Source organism: Pleurodeles waltl, chromosome 11 (assembly GCF_031143425.1).
Source record: "Pleurodeles waltl isolate 20211129_DDA chromosome 11, aPleWal1.hap1.20221129, whole genome shotgun sequence".
Lineage (NCBI taxonomy): Eukaryota > Metazoa > Chordata > Amphibia > Caudata > Salamandridae > Pleurodeles > Pleurodeles waltl.
Window position 1 is genome coordinate 479,400,032 of NC_090450.1, and position 24,963 is coordinate 479,424,994.

Consider the following 24,963-nt stretch of genomic DNA (forward strand, 5'->3'; position numbering starts at 1 on the left):
GAAACAGATTAAAACAGTCTCCTAAAAACACACACTGCAAGATTTGTGTAGCCTTTTTACATAGAAGAAAATGGGGGGGTTTATGTGCCACAAACTAGCAAGGCAATTCACACACTCACTGCAAAAACTAATTTGAAAAAAACACCACTTTAAAAGAGGCCAGGCTGCCTGAAACACAGAGAGTCCACAGTAAAAGAGACACAGGTAGCTGAAATAAACACTTCTTAACAAATCATACTATTTACCCAGGCAAATCTCAGGGCTCCTTACCTAGGTCTTTTTGCAATCCTTGAACACTCGGCTGCATCAGGACACAGGGAAGAAGCTGAGGCTCACAAAATGGAGGTGGCTGTCTTGGGCTTACCTCCACAAACTTAATGGGCCAGAGCAGGTGTGGGGGGAGGGGCTCATGTGCAACAGGGATTCAGAGAGCCAATCAGCTAAATCCAGTCCCTGTGGGCAGGGGGAAAGACAGCTGCTGCTCTATTCAGAATCTCCTTGGATACAGACAAGCTGAATCCACACTTCCAAGCTAGCAGAGTCTACTTTCCAGGTAAGGGAGAGATTGTTTAAAAAACAAACCCTGGAATACTGCTGGGCGTGCACTCTGAAATCGGGCTTTGTTAAAGGCAGAAAACAGGGGGGCAGACAGTTTTTAAAAACAATTTAAATCACAGAAACAGATTAAAACAGTCTCCTAAAAACACACTCTGCAAGATGCATGTATCCTTTTTACTTACAAGAAAAAAGGGGGGTGTTATGTGCCACAAACTAGCAAGGCAATTCACACAGTCACGACAAAAACAAATTAAAACAAACACCACTTTAAAAGAGCCCAGGTTGCCTGAAACACAGAGACTCCACCGTAAAACAGACACAGGTAGCTGAAATGAACACTTTTGAACAAATAATACTATTTACCCAGTAAAATCTCAGGGCTCCTTACCTAGGTCTTTTTGCAATCCTTGAACACTGGGCAGTATCAGGACACAGGGAAGATACTGAGGCTCACAAAATGGAGGTGGCTGTCTTGGGCTTCCCTCCACAAACTTAAGGGGCCAGAGCAGGTGTGGGGGGCGGGGCTCAGGCACAATAGGGACTCAGAGAGCCAATCAGCTACGTCCAGTCCCTGTGGGCAGGGGCAAAGGAAACTGCTGCTCTATTCAGAATCTCCTTGGATTCTGACAGGCTGAATCCAAACTTCCAAGCTAGCAGAGTCTACTTTCCAGGTAAGGGAGAGATTGTATAAGAAACAAACACTGGAATACTGCTGGGCGCGCACTCTGAAATCGGGATTTTTTAAAGGCAAAAAAACAGGGAGGCAGTTTTTAAGTACAATTTAAATCACTGAAACAGATTAAAACAGTCTCCTAAAAACACGCTCTGCAAGATGTATGTAGCCTTTTTACTTAGAGGAGAAAAAAAGGGGAGGCTTATGTGCCACAAACAAGCAAGGCAATTCACACAGTCACGGCAAAAACGATTTAAAAAAAAAACACCACTTTAAAAGAGGCCAGGCTGCCTGAAACACAGAGCGTCCACAGTGAAACAGACACAGGTAGCTGAAATAAACACTTTTGAACAAATAATACTATTTACCCAGTAAAATCTCAGGGCTCCTTACCTAGGTCATTTTGTAATCCTTGAACACTGGGCTGTATCAGGACACAGGGGAGATGTAGAGGCTCACAAAATGGAGGTAGCTGTCTTGGGCTTCCCTCCACAAACTTAAGGGGCCAGAGCAGGTGTGGGGAGGTGGGCCTCAGGTGCAACAGGGTCTCAGTGAGCCAACCAGCTAAGTCCAGTCCCTGTGGTCAGGGGGAAAGGCAACTGCTGCTCTATTCAGAATCTCTTTGGATACAGACAGGCTGAATCCACACTTCCAAGCTAGCAGAGTCTACTTTCCATGTAAGGGAGAGATTGTTTAAGAAACAAACACTGGAATAGTGCTGGACGCGCACTCTGAAATCTGGCATTTTTAAAGGCAAAAAAACAGGGGGGCAGACAGTTTTTAAGCACAATTTAAATCACAGAAACAGATTAAAATATTTTCCTAAAAACACACTCTGCATGATGTATGTAGCATTTTTACTTAGAGGAGAAAAAAAGGGGGGGCTTATGTGCCACAAACTAGCAAGGCAATTCACACAGTCACGGCAAAAACGTTTTTTTTTTTAAAAACACCACTTTCAAAGAGGCCATAATGCCTGAAACACAGAGAGTCCACAGTAAAACAGACATAGGTAGCTGAAATAAACACTTTTGAACAAATAATACTATCTACCCAGAAAAATCTCAGGGCTCCTTACCTGTGTCTTTTTGCAATGCTTGAACACGGGCTGTATCAGGACACAGGGGAGATGTAGAGGCTCACAAAATGGAGGTAGCTGTCTTGGACACCCCTCCACAAACATAAGGGGCCAGAGCAGGTGTGGGGGGGGGCGGGCCTCAGGTGCAACACGGACTCAGGGAGCCAATCAGCTAAGTCCAGTCCCTGTGGTCAGGGGGAAAGGCAACTGCTGCTCTATTCAGAATCTACTCGGATACAGATAGGCTGAATCCACACTTCCAAGCTAGCAGAGTCTACTTTCCAGTTAAGGGAGAGATTGTTTAAGAAACAAACACTGGAATACTGCTGGGCGCGCACTCTGAAATCTGGCTTTTTTAAAGGCAAACAAACAGGGAGGCAGTTTTTAAGTACAATTTAAATCACAGAAACAGATTAAAACAGTCTCCTAAAAACACGCTCTGCAAGATGTATGTAGCCTTTTTACTTAGAGGAGAAAAAAAGGGGAGGCTTATGTGCTACAAACTAGCAAGGCAATTCACACAGTCACGGCAAACAAAATATTTTTTTTAAAACACCACTTTAAAAGAGGCCAGGCTGCCTGAAACACAGAGCGTCCACAGTGAAACAGACACAGGTAGCTGAAATAAACACTTTTGAACAAATAATACTATTTACCCAGTAAAATCTCAGGGCTCCTTACCTAGGTCATTTTGTAATCCTTGAACACTGGGCTGTATCAGGACACAGGGGAGATGTAGAGGCTCACAAAATGGAGGTAGCTGTCTTGGGCTTCCCTCCACAAACTTAAGGGGACAGAGCAGGTGTGGGGAGGTGGGCCTCAGGTGCAATAGGGTCTCAGTGAGCCAACCAGCTAAGTCCAGTCCCTGTGGTCAGGGGGAAAGGCAACTGCTGCTCTATTCAGAATCTCTTTGGATACAGACAGGCTGAATCCACACTTCCAAGCTAGCAGAGTCTACTTTCCATGTAAGGGAGAGATTGTTTAAGAAACAAACACTGGAATAGTGCTGGACGCGCACTCTGAAATCTGGCATTTTTAAAGGCAAAAAAACAGGGGGGCAGACAGTTTTTATGCACAATTTAAATCACAGAAATAGATTAAAGTATTCTCCTAAAAACACACTCTGCATGATGTATGTAGCATTTTTACTTAGAGGAGAAAAAAAGGTGGGGCTTATGTGCCACAAACTAGCAAGGCAATTCACACAGTCACGGCAAAAATGTTTTTTTTTTTAAAAACACCACTTTCAAAGAGGCCATAATGCCTGAAACACAGAGCGTCCACAATGAAACAGACACAGGTAGCTGAAATAAACACTTTTGAACAAATAATACTATTTACCCAGAAAAGTCTCAGGGCTCCTTACCTAGGTCTTTTTGCAATCCTTGAACACAGGGCTGTATCAGGACACAGGGGAGATGTAGAGGCTCACAAAATGGAGGTAGCTGTCTTGGGCTTCCCTCCACAGACTTAAGGGGCCAGAGCAGGTGTGGGGAGGTGGGCCTCAGGTGCAACAGGGTCTCAGTGAGCCAACCAGCTAAGTCCAGTCCCTGTGGTCAGGGGGAAAGGCAACTGCTGCTCTATTCAGAATCTCTTTGGATACAGACAGGCTGAATCCACACTTCCAAGCTAGCAGAATCTACTTTCCAAGTAAGGGAGAGATTGTTTAAGAAACAAACACTGGAATACTGCTGGGCATGCACTCTGAAATCGGGCTTTTTTAAAGGCAAAAAAAAACAGGGAGACAGTTTTTAAGTACAATTTAAATCACAGAAACAGATTAACACCACTGCCAGGATCCGTCGCATGAGGGGGGTCAGTGCCCAACGGGCACCCCTTCCACGTTGGGAGGACCTCCCCAGCTGGGCCTCAATGATCTTTTGTGCCCAGTGCCGCAGGTCCTCCCAACTCTTTCGACTGTGGGTGCTCTGCCGGTTGTAGACCCCCAGGGTCCACACCTCCTTAGTGATTGCATGCCAATGTGCCCTCTTCTGGTGGGTGCTTACCTCGAAGGGTGACACAGAAATGGAACACATAGGTCAGGCACTTGCACGATAGGAACAGCTGGCAAATTGTCCAACATAGGACTGACAGTACTCTCAGACATACAGGACAGTGACACGCAGCATTCCATGCACCATGGCCCATCCAGGCTCAGAGGAGCACACATATGTGCAATCCACACCATCCATTACTCACACAGTGCCCCCAAACCCATACTCACCTGTACCTCGGGCCGTCTGTAGAGTCTGCCGTACAGGGGCAGGACCCATTCCACTAGCTTCTCCAGTTCTTCCTGGGTGAATGCCGGGGCCCCTTCCCCTGCACCACGTGGAACATCCATAGCCAGAGGCAGGCCACAGCAGTACACAGAGTGGAGTACCTGTCCGCAAGAGATCAGGGAGTCAAGTGATCAAACGATGATGAAATTGTGTACGTTCCGTGGCAGTATGCACCATCACTGCCGGCGGCGATCCTGATACACCAGGATTACCCATTGGCATCCATGTTAGCCATTGAGGGTGCGAACAGCGGTCAACACTGCTGTACGCTGTGACATCAGCCGCTAGCGGTATGAGGTCCCTTCCAGAACGAAGGGGCAGATCTACAGTGGGCAGACATTTTGCCATCCCCTACGCATCTTGAAATTCCTACTACTCACAATCCAATGCCTACTAGCCACATGTAGCACCTAGGCCTCTATCCATTCCGTATAGTAGAACACATGAATTACTCTGTTCCCTTCTAGTGATGTACATGTACATCTGTCAGGTAGCAGTTATTGTAAAGACACTACTATGAACAATGCAGTGCATGCATTTTGCAAATTTTGCCTATGTATGTGTGCACATCACTCATTTTTGTAACCCCTTGTAGGTACCGACCCTTGTGGCAAGGAAGGGCACCATCGGTGTACAGACCACTTGTGGATATGGGAACCATGGTGGAGCGTCAGATCATTATCACTTACAGACTCACATGTGCAACTATTCAGGACCTTTGTGCATTACTGGATCCTTCACTAACTCCGGGAATTCATAATCAGCATGCCATTCCAACTGAGGTGCAGGTGTTCTCCGCACTCCATTTCCTGGCCACAGGCTCTTTTCAAGTGACAGTGGGCATGGGTGCTGGTTTCTCACAGCCAATGTTCAGCCAGGTACTGACAAGATTTCTGAATGCATTTGTACAACATCTGCAATTCTATGTGCGACTTCCCCAAAGTACTGACCTTCCTGCCATCAAGTCTGACTTCTAGCCTTTGCAAACATTCCCCATGTCATAGGTGCCATCGATGGTACACACATACCCATCATCCCCCTAAGAGTGAGTGAACAGGTGTACAGAAACAGGAAGAACTTTCACTCCATGAGCAACCAATTGGTGTGTACTGCAGACCAGTACATTTCCCATGTGAATGCCATGTTTCCAGGTTCAGTCCATGATTCATTTGTGTTGAGGAACAGTAGTGTGCCACAGAAGATGGAACAACTACAAGAGGACAGAGGGTGGATCATAGGTAAGTTTGCCTGTCACTAACTGACACATTGCAGAAAACCAGCCGGTCTGACTAAAGAACATTACAATGACGACTCTGTATTGAACCATTTTCTAGGTGATTCTGGCTATCCAAACTTGCGTTGGCTCCTGACCCCATTGAGGAATCCCAGGATGGATGCAGAGAGGAAATACAATGAGGCCCATGGACGTACTAGGAGGGTCATAGAGTGTACTATAGGTCTCCTGAAGGCTAGATTCCGGTGTCTACATATCTCTGGGGGTTCCCTGGCCTATGGGCCTGATAAGGTGTGTAGAATAGTGGTGGCTTGCTGCATTCTGCACAAGGTGGCAGTGAGACATTCTATTCCCCTTTTGGAGTTGGAGGGTGCTATAGGTCCTGATCAGCTACCTCAGAGAGGTGAGGAGAGTGATGGTGAGGATGAGGAAGGGAAGATGTCCATTCCAGGAACCAACTGATACAACTCTACTTCCAATAACTGTGTGGGACTTAAGCCTGTCATTGGGTTAGTGACTAATACTGTCAGTGTGCTCTGTCACATAGGGGGGATTGGTCATGATAGTCGATACTTGGACCACTTCTGCATGGTACTGACTAAAATATATGCATTCCCTCCTTGCCTAATTTTAAACACACAGTACCACCATCAAGCACAAATTGATAATAAAGTTGTTCTCTGCCAGTTGCATCCATACTCCACTTTGTTCAACATTGAAGACAGGGGACAGTGTTACAGGTGTGAAATGTGTTTTATTGGTAGAATAGAGTGAATTGTGCTATATACAATGATGGGAGTCATACGGGTTGGGTGTGCTCAAAACCTACTTGGTGGCAGCCCTGTTGGATGTCTTAGATGGGTCAATTTTTTAGAACAGTACTTCAATTTGCCCTCAGCTAAGTGTTGTTGGTGAATGGGTGGGATGGTTGCTTTGCATTAGTAGCAATGTCAATTGTTGGAAGGGGGCTTGTTCTTAGCTGGGTTTCCAGTGCCATATCTTGGCCTAAGACTACGTTTGGGTGCCTGCTGTAGAGCTACTTGTGGTGGCATGTTTGGCTCTTGTGTTTCCTGGGAGGGAATTTCCTGTGCTGTTTCTGCTGATTAGGTCATCTGTTGCTGGTTGTCCTGGGCTGTTGTGGGGGCCTCTTGTCCAGTGTGGGTGTCAGACTGTTTTTTTACCAACTGCAGCAGTGCTCCAGCAATGGTGGCCATTGTGGCATTGTGCTCTTTCCACTGCTCCATGGCCTGTTGGTGTTGTTCCAGCTGCATCCTCTGACTTTGCTCCAGGGTAGACACAACCTGTGCCAACCTGTCTTGGGTATGTTGGTAGGCCCCCAATACCTCCTGGGCTGCTGCATCCATCCGGTGCCCTACCCCCTGACCCACTGGGACACTTGAACTTGCCCTAGCCCCCTGTGCCTGTGTCCCCTGCACAGGTCTGGACATGCCACTTCTACTGGGGCCCTCGCCTTCCTGCATGTTGGGAGAGGGAGACTGTGGCCCCTGTAGCTGTGTTCCACCAGTCTGTGCCCTGGGTACACTGGTGTGGGTACGCCTCACCTGGCCTGCTGGTCTTGACTGGGTGTTAGGGGTGACAGTGGTTTCCTGGGTGGGGCTGCTGCATGGTGAGAATCCAGGACTGTGTGAGGGGCCTGCCTGCTCATCAGTGTCCAGAACAGAAGCTCACGGGAAGGGGGGAAGTGGATAAAATAAAAAAGAGAGACAACACCGTTCTTGCGTTTCCACTGTTGAAGTGCTGCACAAATCTGCGGCCCTTTCTGACTTCTGTAGAAACTGGTGCCTAATGAAACATAAACAAAGAACAGATAAGTGCAACCTATTCCTAAATGGGTTCCTGACTATCCCTTTATTTATTAGAAATTCTCTTCTAAAAGTACCTCTTGGATCCTGGTCTCTAGTTTCCAGGTTTGGAATGTGTTACTGCTCTGGGATGTGTTTTCTATTACTGTAAAGCTTCTAAAACATTAAACAAATACCGTTATCAGAATTACCAATATCAAACATTCATCATAATATAACTAAAGCCTAAATTCCCAATAGCAGACTCACTTTTCCCATATTTCCAGAATCTTTTATAAAACAAATACTGTACTTTTACATCAAAATACAGCATGTAATTTGTGCAAGTCCTTGATTTACTGTTTGCCTTGCTGTTAATGGTTTCCACTGTTCGATTCTTAAAAGTTCCATGAGAAAAAACAATGTTTGCTTCACAAAGTTCAGCAAAATATTCTTGTAACAAAGAGTTTGAATCACAATGTTCGTGGAAGGTATTTCGTTTCAAATTGTCTATACACGAATCCAGAAATTGTTGTCAAAGTTCTTTCAGGTAATAAAAGGTTTTGCACTTACTTGTTGCTGGCAAGAGATACTGATCAGTCTAACCTTGTCTTCTTTCTCTTTTGCAGGTTACTCATAGGAGAGAGGCTGAAGCAAGGAGGAACCGGAAACCGGAAGAAGGAAGAGCCAGAAGCTGCGCCCATTGAAGTCAATGAAAGTCTGTAAAGAGCAGGAGTGCCAGCGCCGAGGGATCTGTTCTCAGGTAAGCGGGAGGTAGACGAGCACAAGCACTGGGTGAGGCTCAGGGGATGACTTTTATAGACAGGGCTGGGTGTGGTTTGAAGGGCTGGGTGTGGTCCTCACATGCTGCACATGTTCTTGGAAGGTGTGCAGAGCTGGGTGTGGTTTGAAGAGCTGGGTGTGGTCCTCACATGCTGCACATGTTCTTGAAAGGTGTGCAGAGTTTCAGTTATTATACAAATGAGTTGGATTAACACATGGCCTAGGGAGGAGTATTTTAAAGAAGCCTTGGTAAAAGCAAGGCCCAATGTGTAAACAAAACAGCACATTAAACAACATACACAGAAGCCTAGGGGGGGGGAATGTGAGATAACAAGAAAGGCTTTCAATAGTAAGTTTAAAAGGGAGCTATTACAGAACCCACTAGTGCAGTGAGAGGGGACATGCTCTTTGCTGTGTACAAACCCTAACAGGATCAACAGTGTGCCCAGAGCAAATCAGGGTCCACACTGAAGCTAATTTAGTCTCAGAGAGTGGAGTGGATTTAGCCACACTTGCTGCCTGGCCACCTAACATGCAAAAATACAGGAAGCAACTCTTGATAAATGGAAATAAGGTAGAAGACCTGAGGGATAGAGGTGTCAGTGTCACCATGGTGACAGACAAACTGGTTTCCCGAAGACAGTACCTGGCTGGACAGACATAACCAGTCACAAATGCTGACAATGAAACTAAAGTCCATCCCGTGGCAATGGTAACTTTAGAATGGGGAGGGGTCACTAGCCTGAAACAGGTGGTAGTCTCCTCTGTAATTCCAGTAGAGTGTCTGCTAGGGAATGATCTGGAGTCCTCAGCATGGGCTGAGGTAGAGCTCAAGACCCATGCAGCCATGCTGGGTATCCCTGAACTGGTGTGTGTCAAGACATGAGCACAATGCAGAGCACAGGGTGATAAAGAAGTGTTGGAGTCTCGAAAAATGGCCTAACCTTACAAGAGGAAAGGAAAGAAGACTGGGGGACCAGCTTTTTCACAGCACAAGAAACAAAACCTCTCTTCTCAGGAAGATGTTCTATCCCCTGAGAGAACTGAGTCCATGGAGCTGGCGCCTTATCAGGTAGAGCTCGTGGGCCCAGGGGGACCCTCAAGGGAACAGCTGTGTCAGGGACAAAAGACTTGTCCCACTCTTGAAGGCCTAAGACAGCAAGCGGCTGAGCATGAAAAAGGTAATGTCAGAGAAATCCACAGGGTCTATTGGGAAGATGGACTCCTTTACACTGAGGCAAGAGATCCCAAACCTGGTGCCACTAGGAGAGTGGTAGTGCCTCAGGATTTTAGGAAGTTAATTCTGACCTTAGATCATGATATTCAACTTGCTGGGCATTTGGGACAAACCAAGACTTGGGAAAGGTTAGTTAACCATTTCTATTGGCCCAACATGTCCCAGAAGGTAAAGGAGTTTTGTGTCTCCTGTGTCACCTGTCAAGCCAGTAGTAAGACAGGTGGACAGCCAAAGGCCCCTCTCATTCCACTTCCAGTGGTGGGGGTCCCCTTTGAAAGAGTGGGTGTGGACATAGTGGGTCCACTTGAACCTCCCACAGCCTCAGGGAAGCAATACATACTAGTAGTAGTAGATCATGCTACTAGATACCTTGAAGCAATTCCCCTTAGGTCCACTACTGCCCCTGCAGTTGCTAAAGCACTCATTGGTATCTTTACAAGAGTGGGATTTCCTAAGGAGGTGGTGTCTGACAGGGGTACCAACTTCATGTCAGCATACCTGAAGCACATGTGGAATGAGTGTGGGGTGACTTACAAATTCACCACACCCTACCATCCACAAACCAATGGTCTTGTAGAAAGATTTAACAAGACATTGAAAGGCATGATCATGGGGCTCCCTGAAAAGCTCAAAAGGAGATGGGATGTCCTCTTGCAATGTCTGCTTTTCGCCTACTGAGAGGTGCCACAGAAGGGAGTAGGGTTTTCCCCCTTTGAGCTTATGTTTTGCCATCCTGTAAGGGGACTACTGGCACTTGTAAAAGAAGGCTGAAAGAGACCTCTCCATGAGCCTACGCAAGATGTAGTGGACTATGTACTAGGCCTCCACTCCAGGATGGCAGAGAACATGGAAAAGGCAAGCAAAAACCTTGAGGCCAGCCAACAACTCCAGAAGCTGGGCACTAGCAGGACACCCAAGAGGGCGATCCATGTTAACCGCCTTAAACTCTATAATGATAGGGCAGACTTAGCCATGCTGATGGTTACTGATGAGGATCAGGAAGCAAAGAGTGAACCTCTCCCTGGCCTCCTCTCAACCTACCCTAAAAATGGCTCAGTAGATGGAGTTGCCTACTCAGACACCCTCTCTGGCCAACAGCAAGCTGACTGCAGGCACGTCCTCCAGCAGTTTGCTGAGCTCTTTTCTTTGACCCCTGGTCAGATACACCTGTGTACCCATGATGTGGACATAGGAGAAAGTTTACCTGTCAACAATAAAATATTCAGATAGTCTGACCAAGTCAAGGAAAGCATCAAAGTGGAAGTCCACAAGATGTTGGAATTGGGAGTGATAGAGCAGTCTGACAGTCCCTGGGCTAGCCCAGTGGTCTTGGTCCCCAAACCTCACACCAAGGATGGAAAGAGAGAGATGAGGTTTTGTGTGGACTACAGAGGGCTCAACTCTGTCACCAAGACAGATGCTCACCCCATACCAATGGCAGATGAGTTGAATGATAAATTAGGTGCTGCCAAATTCTGAAGTACCTTTGACTTGACAGCAGGGTACTGGCAAATAAAAATAGCACCTGGAGCAAAAGAAAAGACAGCATTCTCTCCACCTGATGGGCATTATCAGTTTACTGTTATGCCCTTTGGCTTGAAGAATGCCCCTGCCACCTTCCAAATGTTGGCAAATCAAGTCCTTCATGGCTTGGAGTCCTTTAGTACAGCATATCTTGAGGATATTACTGTCTTTAGCTCCAACTGGCAGGATCACCTGGTCCACCTGAAGAAGGTTTTGCAGGCCCTGCAAGCAGCAGGCCTCTCTATCAAGGGATCCAAATGTCAGATAGGGCAGGGCACAGTGGTATACTTGGGACACCTTGTAGGTGGAGGCCAGGTTCACCCATTACAACCCAAGATCCAGACTATTCTGGACTGGGAAGCTCCAAACCCCTTGACTCAAGTCAGGGAATTCCTTGACTTGACTGGCTACTATAGGAGGATTGTGAAGGGACATCGCTCACAGAACTTACCTCCAAGAAAATGGCCAGAAAGGTTAACTGGACCTTGGATTGTGAAAAGGACTTTGACACCCTGAAAGAAGCTATGTGCTCAGCACCAGTTTTGAAAGGTCCAGATTATTCTAAGCAGTTCATTGTGCAGACTGATGCCTCTGAGCATGGGATAGGAGCAGTTCTATCCCAAACCAATGATGATGGCCTTGACCAGCCTGTTGCTTTTATTAGCAGGAGGTTACTCTCCACAGGGAGCAATGTTGAAGTGCCATTGAGAGGGAAGCCTTTGCTGTGGTTTGGTCCCTGAAGAAGTTGAGACCATACCTGCTTGGTACTCATTTCACAGTTCAAACTGACCACAGACCTCTCAGATGGATTATGCAAATGAAAGGAGAGAACCCTAAACTGTTGAGGTGGTCCATATCCCTACAGGGAATTGACTTTTTGGTGGAACACAGACCTGAGACTGCCCATGCCAATGCAGTTGGCCTTTCCAGGTTCTTCCACTTAGAAAATGAAGACTCCCTTTGTCTCCACAATTGGCACAGCCCTGGCAAACAGATATATCCCTTGTAAAGGGTACCCCTGGTACCAAGGGCCCTGTGGCCAGGGAAGGTCTCTAAGGGCTGCAGCATGTATTATGCCACCCTGGGGACCCCTCACTCAGCACATGCACACTGCCTCCCATCTTGTGTGTGCTGGTGGGGAGAAAAAGACTAAGGCGGCATGGCACTCCTCTCAGAGTGCCATGCCGACAACCCACTGCCTGTGGCAAAAGTAAGTCACCTCTCTAGCAGGCCTTACAGCCCTAAGGCAGGGTGCACTATACCACAGGTGAGGACAGTGTCTAAGCCAATTCTTAGACATTGTAAGTGCAGGGTAGCCATAAAGAGTATATGGTCTGGGAGTTTGTCAAACAGGAACTCCACAGTTCCATAATGGCTACACTGAATACTTGGAAGTTTGGTATCAAACTTCTCAGCACAATAAATCCACACTGTTGCCAGTGTGGAATTTATTGAGAAATGCATACAGAGGGCATCTTAGATATACCCCCTGTATACTAGTCCAACTACTATTGCTAGGCTGACCAGTTTCTGCCAGCCTGCCATATCCAGACGGGTTTCTGGCCACATGGGGTGAGTGCCTTTGTCACTCTGTGGCCAGGAACAAAGCCTGTACTGGGTGGCAGTGCTTAACACCTCCACCTGCAGGAACTGTAACACCTGGCAGTGAGCCTCAAAGGCTCAAGCCTGGTGTTACAGCGCCCCAGGGCACTCCAGCTAGTAGAGGTGCCCGCCCCCAGACACAGCCCCCACTTTTGGCGGCAAGTCCGGAGGAGTTATGAGAAAAACAAGGAGTCACCCTCCAGCCAGGACAGCCCCTAAGGTGTCCTGAGCTGAGGTGACCTCTGCCTTAGGAAATCCTTCATCTTGCTTTGGGGGATTCCCCCAATAGGATTAGGGATGTGCCCCCCTGCCCACAGGGAGGAGGCACAAAAGGGTGTTGCCACCCTCAAGGACAGTAGCCTTTAGCTGCTGTCCCCCAGATCTAAACACAGCCCTAAATTGAGTATTTAGGGGCGACCCTGAACCCAGGAAATCAGATTCCCGACGACCTGCCACAAGAAGAAGGACTGCTGACCTGAAAGCCCCCAGAGACCAGGGACACGACAGCTGACTTGGCCCCAGCCCTACCGGCCTGTCTCCAGACTCAAAGAACCTGCACAGCCTCGCATGCAGTAGGACCAGCGACCTCTAAGGACTCAGAGGACTGCCCTGCAACCAAAGGACCAAGAAACTCCCATGGACAGCGGCTCTGTTCAAACAACTACAAAGAAACCATCTTTAAAGGGACTCCAGCCTCACTGCGGAAGCGTGAGTCGCAGACACTCTGCACCCGACACTCCCAGCTCGTGTCCAGAAGAACCAACACTGCAGAGAGGACCCCCCAGGCGACTCCCACAACGTGGACACCCTGAGACAACCTCCCTGCATCACCACAGCAACGCCTGCAGAGATAATCCAGAGGATTCCCCTGACCGCGACTGCCCGGTAACAAAGAACCCGACGCCTGGAAGAAGCACTGCACCCGCAGCCCCCAGGCCCAAGAGAAACCAAATACCGGTGCAGGAGTGACCAACAGGCAGCCCTCATACTTGCCCAGTCGGTGGCTGGCCTGAGAAGCCCCCCTGTGCTCTGCCTGCATCGCCAGAATGACCCCCTGGTCTTCTCCATTGATTTCTACCTAAAACCCGACACCTACTTCACACACTGCACCCAGCCGCCCCTGTGCCATTGAGGATGTATTTTGTGTGCCTATTTGTGATACCCCAGTGCTCTACAAAACTTCCCTGGTCTGCTCCCTGAGGACGCAGGTACTTACCTGCTAGCAGACTGGAACCGGAGCACCCTTAATCTTTTGCCTCTGCACCTGATCGGCCCTGTGTTGCAGGTGCTGGGTGTTTGGGTTTGACTTGAACCTCCAATGGTGGGCTGCCTAAGCTCTGGAGACTGAACTTGTAGGTGCTTTACTTACCTGAAAAACTAACCACTACTTACCTCCCCCAGGAACTGTTGATTTTTGCAGTGTCCGCTTTAAAATAGCTTATTGACGTTTTTGCCAAAACTGTGTACATTACTGTTTTAATTCAGAGTTCCATATTTACCTATGCCAAGTACCTTACAATTTATGAATCTTGTATTTTTAAAATAAATTAAGAAAATCATATTTTTCTATTTAAAAACCTATTGTCCTGGATTTAAGTCTTTGAGTGTGTGTTCTCATTTATTGCCTGTGTGTGTGTGTGTACAACAAATGCTTAACACTACTCTTTGATAAGCCTACTGCTCGACCACACTACCACAAAATAGAGCATTAGTATTATCTAACTTTGCCACGATCAACCTCTAAGGGGAACCCTTGGACTCCGTGCACACTATCTCAACTTCCTACAGTTACTTGATATAGTGCATCAATTCATTAAACATTTAGTTGATGCTTTATTTTTCCTTTTTTATTTTAAATGTATTTACTGTTTCCAGATAGTAATAATATTTTTATTTCAATCGATTAATTGATTTATTTCTGCTATACATTTGAGATTGTTAATTTATAAATTATATATTTGGATTAGTTAAATGAATAGTATCATCCTTTTTTTCTAATTCTAAAGTTATTTTGTTGTTATTTAATGTAATTATCCATAGATTAAATATATTATGGTTATGGATGTGGGTGGTGTTAATATTATTTCAACTCTGCAATAAATTGTTTATTTTGTTGTTGTTTAATATTTGTGTTTAACATTTGTATCTAATTTAAATAATATGAAAATGTTGAATTGTTTCAAGTTATGAAATTGATTATTTTAACATTTTTATATACTTATTGTCTTATCTTTGTTATGGTTTGAATGGTAAAAGTTTACATGTCTTTAAAGTCCAACACTTGCCCAAATGTGGCTAGGTTTTGAGCAGAAATAACAAATGTGCCTCCACCGCCCTGCCCTTTTTGTTTTTTTATACACTGCGGAATTTAAACATCAATATTTTACTTTCAAATAGATGTTAACCTCTTAGCTGCTGGGCTGTCCCCCCCCCCCACCCCCGACCCCACCCCAGTGCTGAGCCCTTTTTTTTAGCTATTTGGGGTAGTTTGCGCTTAGGCCTTCATAACTTTTTGTCCACGTAAGCTATCTATGCCAGATATGCATCCTTTTTTTCCAACATCCTAGGGATTCTAAAGGTACCCGGAGTTTGTGGTTTCCCCTGGAGGAGACCAAGAAATTAGCCAAAATAGTGCAAACATTTTTTTTTTTTTTTTTAAATTGAAAAAAAGGGCTGCCGAAGAAGGCTTGTGGTTTGTCCCCTGAAAATGGCATCAAAAAAGGGTTTGCGGTGCTAAAATCACCATCTTCCCAGCTTTCAGGAAAAGGCAGACTTGAATCAGAAAACCACATTTTCCACACAATTTTGGCATTTTTCTGAGACATACCCCATTTTTACTATTTTCTGTGCTTTCAGCCTCCTTCCACTTAGTGACAGAATTGGGTGTGAAACCAATGCTGGATCCCGGAAAGCTAACTATTTTTGAAAAATAAACAAAATTCTGAATTCAGCAAAAGTTCATTTGTGTAGATCCTACAAGGTTTTCCTACAGAAAATAACAGCTGAAATAAAACAAATATTGAAATTGAGCTGAAAACAACAGCCATTTTTCTTTATGTTTTACTCTGTAACTTTTTCCTGCGATTTCAGATTTTTGAAAGCAATATACCGTTATGTCTGCTGGACTCTTCTGGTTGCGGGGATATATAGGGCTTGTAGGGTCATCAAGAACCCTAGGTACCCAGAGCCAATAAATGAGCTGCACCCTGCAGTGGGTTTTCAATCTATACTGCGTATACAGCAATTCATTTGCTGAAATATAAAGAGTGAAAAATAGGTATCAAGAAAACCTGTGTATTTCCAAAATGGGCTCAAGATAAGGTGTTGAGGAGCAGTGGTTATTTGCACATCTCTGAATTCTGGGGTGCCCATATTAGCATGTGAATTACAGGACATTTCTCAAATAGATGTATTTTTTACACACTCTTTTACATTTGGAAGGAAAAAATGTAGAGAAAGACAAGGGGCAATAACACTTGTTTTGCTATTCTATGTTCCCCCAAGTCTCCCGATAAAAATGGTACCTCACTTGTGGGGAAATGCCCCAACACACAACATGGACACATCACATTTTCCCAAAGAAAACAGAGGTGTTTTTTGCAAAGTGCCTACCTGTGGATTTTGGCCTCTAGCTCAGCCTGCACCTAGGGAACCCTACCAAACCTGTGCATTTTTGAAAACTGGAGACCTAGGGGAACCCAATATGGGGTGACTTGTGGGGCTCTCACCAGGTTCTGTTACCCAGAATCCTTTGCAAACCTCACAATTTGACTAAAACAACACTTTTTCATCACATTTAGGTGACAGAGAGTTCTGGAATCTGAGAGGAGCCACAATCTTCCTTCCACCAAGCGTTCCCCCAAGTGTCCCGATAAAAATGATACCTCACTTGTGTGGGTAGGCCTAGTGCCCGCGACAGAAAATGCCCCAATACACAAAGTGGACATTTCACATTTTCTCAAAGAAAACAGAGGTATTTTTTGCAAACTGCCTACATGTGGATTTTGGCCTCCAGCTCAGCCGGCACCTAGGGAAACCAACCAAACCTGTGCATTTTTTTAAACTAGAGACCTAGGGGAATCCAAGATGGGGTGGCGTGTGGGGCTATCACCAGGTTCTGTTTCCCCGAATCCTTTGCAAATCTCAAAATTTGGCTAAAAAAACATTTTTTCCTCACTTTTCGGTGACGAAGAGTTCTGGAACCTGAGAGGAGCCACAAACTTCCTTCCACCAAGCGTTCCCCAAAGTGTCCCGATAAAAATGATACCTCACTTGTGTGGGTAGGCCTAGCGCCCGTTACAGGAAATACCCCAAAATACAACGTGGACACATCCCATTTTTTGACAGAAAACAGAGGTGTTTTTTGCAAAGTGCCTACCTGTAGATTTTGGCCTCTAGCTCAGCCGGCACCTAGGGAAACCTACCAAACCTGTGCATTTTTTAAAACTGGAGACCTAGGGGAATCCAAGATGGGGTGATTTGTGGTGCTCTTACCAGGTTCTGTTATCCAGAATCCTTTGCAAACCTCAAAATTTGGCTGAAAAATCACTTTTTCCTCACATTTCGGTGACAGAGAGTTCTGGAATCTGAGAGGAGCCACAAATTTTCTTCCACCCAGCGTTCCCCCAAGTGTCCCGATAAAAATAGTACCCCACTTGTGTTGGTAGGCCTAGTGCCTGCGACAGGAAATGCCCCAAAACACAAAGTGGACATATCACATTTTCTCAAAGAAAACAGAGGTGTTTTTTGCAAACTGCCTACCTGTGGATTTTAGACTCTAGCTCAGCCGGCACCTAGGGAAACCTACCAAACCTGTGCATTTTTTGAAACTAGAGACCTAGGGGAATCCAAGATGAGCTGATTTGTGGGGATCTCACCAGGTTCTGTTACCCAGAATCCTTTGCAAACCTCAAAATTTGGCTAAAAAACATGTTTTCCTCACATTTCGGTGTCAGAAAGTTCTGGAATCTGAGAGGAGCCACAAATTTCCTTCCACCCAGCTTTCCCCCAAGTCTCCCGATAAAAATGATACCTCACTTGTGTAGGTAGGCCTAGCGCCCGCGACAGGAAATACCCCAAAATACAACGTGGACAAATCTCATTTTTTGACAGAAAACAGAGATGTTTTTTGCAAAGTGCCTACCTGTAGATTTTGGCCTCTAGCTCAGCCGGCACCTAGGGAAACCTACCAAACCTGTGCATTTTTTAAAACTAGAGACCTAGGGGACTCCAAGATGTGGTGACTTGCAGGGCTCTGAGAAGGTTCGGGTATCCAGAATCCTTTGCAAACCTCAATATTTTGCTAAACAAACACGTTTTCCTCACATTTCGGTGACAGAGAGTTCAGGAACCTGATAGGAGCCACAAATTTCCTTCCACCCAGCGTTTCTCCAAGTGTCCCGATAAAAATGGTACCTCACTTGTGTTGGTAGGCCCTGTTCCCGCAACAGGAAATGCCCCAAAACACAAAGTGGACATATCACATTTTCTCAAAGAAAACAGAGGTGTTTTTTGCAAACTGCCTACCTGTGGATTTTGGCCTCTAGCTCAGCCGGCACTTAGGGAAACCTACCAAACCTGTGCATTTTTGGAAACTAGAGACCTAGGGGAATCCAAGATGAGGTGACTTGTGGGGCTCTCACCAGGTTCTGTTACCCAGAATCCTTTGCAAACCTCAGAATTTGGCTAAAAAAGCACTTTTTCCTCACATTTCGGTGTCAGAAAGTTCTGGAATCTGAAAGGAGCCACAAATTTCCTTCCACCCAGCGTTCCCTCAAGTCTCCTGATAGAAATGGTACCTCACTTGTGTGGGTAGGGCTAGTGCCCGTGACAGGAATGGATCACACAAGGGTCAATGGTAGTCCTTGCATGAGGGCTACTGTTAATCCTGGAGTGATCCATACCTGAAGCAGGCACACAAGCGGGGTTGTGTTTTTATCAGGACAAGTGGGGAAACACTGGGTGGTAGGAATTTTGAGGATCCCTGCACATTCCTGTAGTTTCTGTGGTAAAAAAGAAAGGAAAAATAGTGGTTTTAATCAACGCTTCACTTTTGCCGGGTATTCTGGGTAAGAAAACTTTGATAAATCCAAACACGCCACAATTACGTGGGCTGCCTTGGGTGTCTAGTTTTCAGAAATGTCTGCGTTTGGTAGGTTTCCCTATACGGCTGCCGAGCCCAGGACCAAATATTTATGTGACTGTCTTAAAAAACTAGGCTGTTTTGTGGTAGGTAATTTGAATGTCTCCACAATCCGTATTGGGTACTTCCCTGTTGTGGTCACTTGCCCACTGACTAAAGTGAGGCAGTTTTTCGCTGGAGACTTAGTGGAACTTGTGGATCCCTGCAGATCCCTGGACTTCTGCTCATTAGAATGCAAGGCAAATGTGTTTTTTAAGCACATTTTGAGATTTCAAGGGGATTTTGGGTGAAGGAAAACTGGTGAAAGCCACGCAAGTCCTGCACCCTTGGACTTCCCTGGTACTGGTTTGTTAAAGTTAACCCACCACTCACACTGGTTGGTTTTAGCACCTCCAGAAATTATGGTTTCAAAGCATGAATACTTATCAAAGTATCTGAATATTGAAACCAAACCTTCTGAAGGTGGGCCATAAAGCCGCGTCCAGGCACCAACCTCTTTATGGTCCATTCACACGCTATTCACGCACAACAAACAAACCCTTTCATATCGCCGGCCACGGGCCCAATCCAACCAATCACTGCACTCACATTAACTTACCGCTGCCAGACAAGGGCCCATCACATTCACACACCACAGAACGGAATAAGTTTGAATACATTTTACCACCTGTCAAGTAACTGCCTCCTTCCTTAACATTACCAAATGCATGCGTAACAAACTTTTACTAATGACTCCTGTGACAGCCACCTGAGGCTCAGGAAGACATGTTTTTCATGCGCCTTTAACGCACTCTCTGTGCTAAATCCAACTCCTTCCAGTTTGTGGATGCAAGTTGGGGGTGTCCGAGTATGCCGTACAAAGCGATTCCTCGAACTGAGTGAGCGTATCTACCTTTGAAACTAAGGGAGACATGCTGGGGATTTCTCATGATGTTCCCTAAAGAGAAGGTCATAGGCTATGAAAAAGGGTAGTGTTTGGGACACAGGGGAGTCCATGAGAACGTAGCATATGCCCCAGCCAACATTATGTGCAGTGATGTGACTGTAATGCACTTATACAGCAAACTGAACATCTACTAAGTTCTGATGGAGGATGAACATGAAAAGCAGGTCAAACACTGACCTATACAAGTCATTCTCCTTCAGTGCTTGGATGGCACCAATGGGTTTGAATCCATAGGTTTAGATGATGTACATCTGTACTACCTTTACTATCTGCCTTCTACCTGTGCAATAACCCTGTGAAGGCACACCTACCATAAGCTTTCCTTACCCAATTATGTCTCTGTTCTCATCAGAGTCCTGTCTAATCCTGTATAATTGCCAAGTGAACCTATACTAGTTTGTGGATGCAAGTTGGGGGTTTCCAGGTATGCCGTACAAAGTGATTCCTCGAACTGAGAAAGCATATCTACCGTTGAAAGTAAGGTAGACATGCTGGTGAAGAAAGGTTACTCCGTGACAATGTGACATATGTTCTGTCCACTAGTATATGCAGTAGGGGGAATATAATGCATGTTAATTGAACAGAACACCGACCACGTTCTGACAGTGGATTTAGCTCTCAAGCAGTCCAAAAGGAAGTCCATGATGAAGTAAAATTCTGTGGCTCCTTGCCTAACGAAGCAGTGGCCCATGGACGTTCGGTATCCATGCACTGCCACTGAAAGAATTACCCAACAGCAGCTCAACCTCAGTCGATTTCCCAGAACTTTGCTTTAGTATGATACAACTTAAAGCAAGTAGGGATAAAGAGGCCTGGTTGTGATGGACACTGGGGACAGTAATACCCACTCTCCTGCCGCTTTCCATGCTTCGAGCACACTTTACAACGATGACATAGACGGTCCTTTTAGGGTGTTTTAGGACTGCGATCAGCAAAGTGTCGCTTCTGCAGCCTTGCCACATTCTCCAAAATATGTGAGGTGGAGGCTGCTGCTGCTTCTGTAACAGCAGTGAGGCTTTCAATTACAGACAACTGGAAGTCAAGGAAAGTCATGAGTCTTCCTGTGGTTGTCTGACGGTAAACAACATACGCATTATATGTTGCCATCTGAATCAGGTGGGTAAACAGTTTCTTGTACCAAGTGCGAGTTTTACGGCACGCATTGTATGGTTGAAGAACCTGGTCGTTCTTGTCCACTCCGTCCATGTACTTATTGTAATCAAGTATACAGATGGGCTTGTGGACTTTGGCCATCTGACCCCAAACCGTGATAATAAAAGTGCTCTCATCATGAATTGTAGTGAGCACGTATACATCACGCCTATCTAAGAACTTGACTGCGAGCAGTTCGTTAGAACGCAATGCAGTACTCTCTGATTTCTGGAGCTTCTTGCAAACAAGCTCCTGCGGGAATCCTTTGCGGTTACAACGAACTGTACCGCAGGCCAGTGCCAGCTTTGTAGAACTCACTGAACAGCTCTACTCCTGTATAGAAATTGTCCACATAAAGGTTATAACCTTTGTAAAGAAGTGGCTGGACAAGTTCCCATACAATCTTACCTGTGACCCCTAACGCGGGAGGGCAACCTACAAGGTTTAGGGTAGAATCCTTCCCTGTATACACTCTCAAGCTGTACACATAGCCAGAAGAGCTCTCACACAGCATGTACAGCTTTATGCCATAGCGAGCTCTTTTGCTAGCAATGTACTGTCTGAAAAGCAGCCGTCCTTTGTACAGGATCAAGGACTCATCGACTTCTATATTCTTTCCAGGAGTATAGATCTCTGGAAACCAGGCAGACAAGTTCCACAACAGGCCGAATTTTGACAACCTGTCATGGTCTGGATGGTCCCAGGGCAATGCAGCAGAATTGTTATTGAAATGCAGCATGCGCTGCAGTAGCAAAAAATGATCTCTGCTCATGTATGGTGCGAAGATGGGAGTTACCCAAACCGTGCAAGTCGTCCAGTAGGACTGCAAGGTGGGTTTCTGCACTAACCCTATTTTGAGCGTAAGGCCCAAAAATATCTTCAACTCCGCCAGCGGAGTGGGAGTCCACTGGCGTGCCCTAGAACGGGGCCCTAGAGTGCCTCCACGCTCCCTCAGAAATTGGTCTGCATGCAAATTTGTTTGTTGCACAATTTTCTGAAGGAAGTCAACATCCAAAAATAGATGGATGTAGTCGACTGGCAAAAAGTTAGCTGTATCGACTTTACATCCAGCGTCACCAGTAAAAGGTGGAATTTGGGGCTGAACTAAACAGGGGGGCTGCCAAGAGAGCACTCTCTCTGTGCTTGCGGCCGCAAGCATGTGCTCTCTGGGTTCGGCTAACCCAATGTTGTCCCGCTGCACAGAATGTGCTTGCGAAGGGACAGCACGGCTGTCGTCATTGTCTCCTTCAGACTCACTGGAAGAGGTGTCATCGGATGGGACTCCGCCGACTGAAAAATCACTCCCAGATTCTGCCCCATTGTCCTCTCCCTCAGATGCTGTCTCAGTATCTGCTGTCTCAGTCTCTGAGCCTACACCAGAACTGTCCTCCATAACCCGAGTTAGGGTTTGGTCAGCAGTCATCCAACGAGACGCCATCTCTGCTACTGGCTAAACCATCCCTCTAAATTACTAGCCTATGTAGAAGGCAGATAGTCACAAAATTGCTTGTGGGTATGTTTGTTGTGTACAATAGGAAATGTCGTCACCTTACCTTCGCTTCTTCTCCAATTCTGCAGATTCTCTGAAAACACTGAAAAAAACAAAAAAGAATGCATTACTTCACCTTACCACATACCCATCATCACAGCCTTCAGCGCTGGTGGCACTTAGTGCGACAGTCATTTTTGGCGCTCTGCCTCCCATTACCTCCTCTTCTAATTCCCTCAGTACCACCCAGCAAAAGTGCCACTCATATCTCCATAGTCCCCCTGGCGTAACATTTGTTTTAAAGCGCAGGTAACGCTTGCCTTTACTAATCCACTCAGCTAAATACATATAAATATATATCCTTTGCAGCAGGACAATAAACCATCTGCGCTACTTTATGGCAACTGCCACTACAGAAAAGACATACATGCATGCATATATATATATGTCAATTTGAACCTCGTGGAGTGCGGTGAGATTCTTGTTCACAAAATATTTTCGAGGTTGCTCTCCTCCATCACCGAGCACCGGCAGTGGAGTGCGCCGTGCAACAATCTTTTAACCAATTTGTGTTGCATATATATGTTTAGAAACAAAGTGGTCGAAGGGTTGCTGGGCGGCGCACTCAACTGTCCGGTGCCCAGTGACAGAGAAGACCAATCTCGAAATTATGTAATGCCGAAAAATTTCACAGCACTCCACGAGGTACAAATAAACGTGTATTTTATTGCAGTCAACAACCACCAGCGCGTTTCGACTCACCAAAGAGTCTTGATGACAGTCCTCGTGGAGTGCGGTGAAATTGTTGGTATTATATAATATATATATATATATATATAATCTTTTATGTGTGGTTTCCCTGGGGGGGCAATTGTGGCTCCCAGAAAACAACGCACACAAAACAAATATATATATATACATATATGTATAGAGAGAGAGAGAGAGAGAGAGAAAGAAAGAAAGCAAGGCACTAACTCTACATAACATACATGTGTGCTTTCCCTTGGCAAAGCACTCATGTATAAAAAAAATGGCCCCATAGATGGTCACCCTAAGGGCTGACCACCAACAATTTCAATTTTTTTTTTAATACAATCTAGTTTTCCCTGGGGGGGGGGGGAAATCGGGACCCCCTCCCCCCCCCCAGGGAAAACTAGATTTTGTTTTTTTATTTTTGCACGTTTTTTTTAAATCTGGGGGTTGTGATCGCCCCGAAAACAGTTATGTTTAAAAAATAATGCCCCCACAGGGGGTGGTCCTTTTACAAGGGGGCCGACCCCCCCCAGAGAAGATCCATGGCCAGGAAACAGTGCCAGGGAAGCATCGATGGAAAGGGGAGAGTCTCCCCTTTCCATCGATGCCTCCCTGGCATCTGGGTAGGCCGTTTTGGCCTTCTTTTCTCCCACTGGAGAAGAAGAGGACACTTACCTGATCCGCTTCTGCCCCGGTGGGGAAAAAATGTGACGTCAGTGCACCTCACGGCGCGCTGACGTAACAAAGGGGCGGGAGGGAGACGCAGGAGTTGTTCCGCGTCTCCAATGGGGAAAAAATAAAAATCCTCCGGAGGATTTTTAACCCCCTCCCTGTTGTCGGCCACTGGTCGTGACCCGCTCCTGGGAGGTAGAGCGGGCGTCGGCACTGTTGATGTTTAGAAATGTTAATTTCATGCATGATTCAGTAATACATTTTCTAGCTTTCTACGTTTGTGGTTTCTATTTTTATATTTAATTAAAGAGGAGACTGGATTATTTATTTTTTTCAATTATATATTCAGTATCATTTTTTTTTTTAAACAATAACATATCCGTATTCACTTGAATAATTGACATAGCAATTTATTTTTATTTTCATTTCAGTAGTATTTTTTTATAAACACATTTCAATACATTCTTATTTATGTATATTTGTTATTCATGTTATTCATACTGTAAAAAAGCTCAATTTGACCCATTATTTTTCATTTTATTTACATTTTGTATGTATGTGTACAATATAATACATTACTTTTTTCTAATGGAGACAATGTAGTTTTCCTCATCTATTCTTTACAGGCTATTGTATTTTGTGGTCTGTCTCTGTTAATGTTTGCTAGCTGATTTTCAAGATAACGGTTCTTCAGTGCAGTCAGTTTGCCAGTGAAGGTAAGAACATTTTCAGTGTTATTAAAGGGTGTACATGATGGGGCTGTTAGTTCTGTTTGGTTAGTTTAACACAGTTTAACGTTTGAAATTGGTTAAGACAAGGAAATATTGTGAGTTGGTATTTTGTAGGCAGTAAACTGGAAAAAAAATATATATATATATATATGTATAGTACTAGTTATGTATGTACAGTTAAGGGATCTGTTTAGTTGTACATATTTCTTGTGTATTCTTTGTTATGTTTCATGTTTTGGGAGGGTTTTATTTGTTTTGAGGGTGGGTTTGTGGTTTTTTTTTAGGATTTCTTTTAATCTTAGACA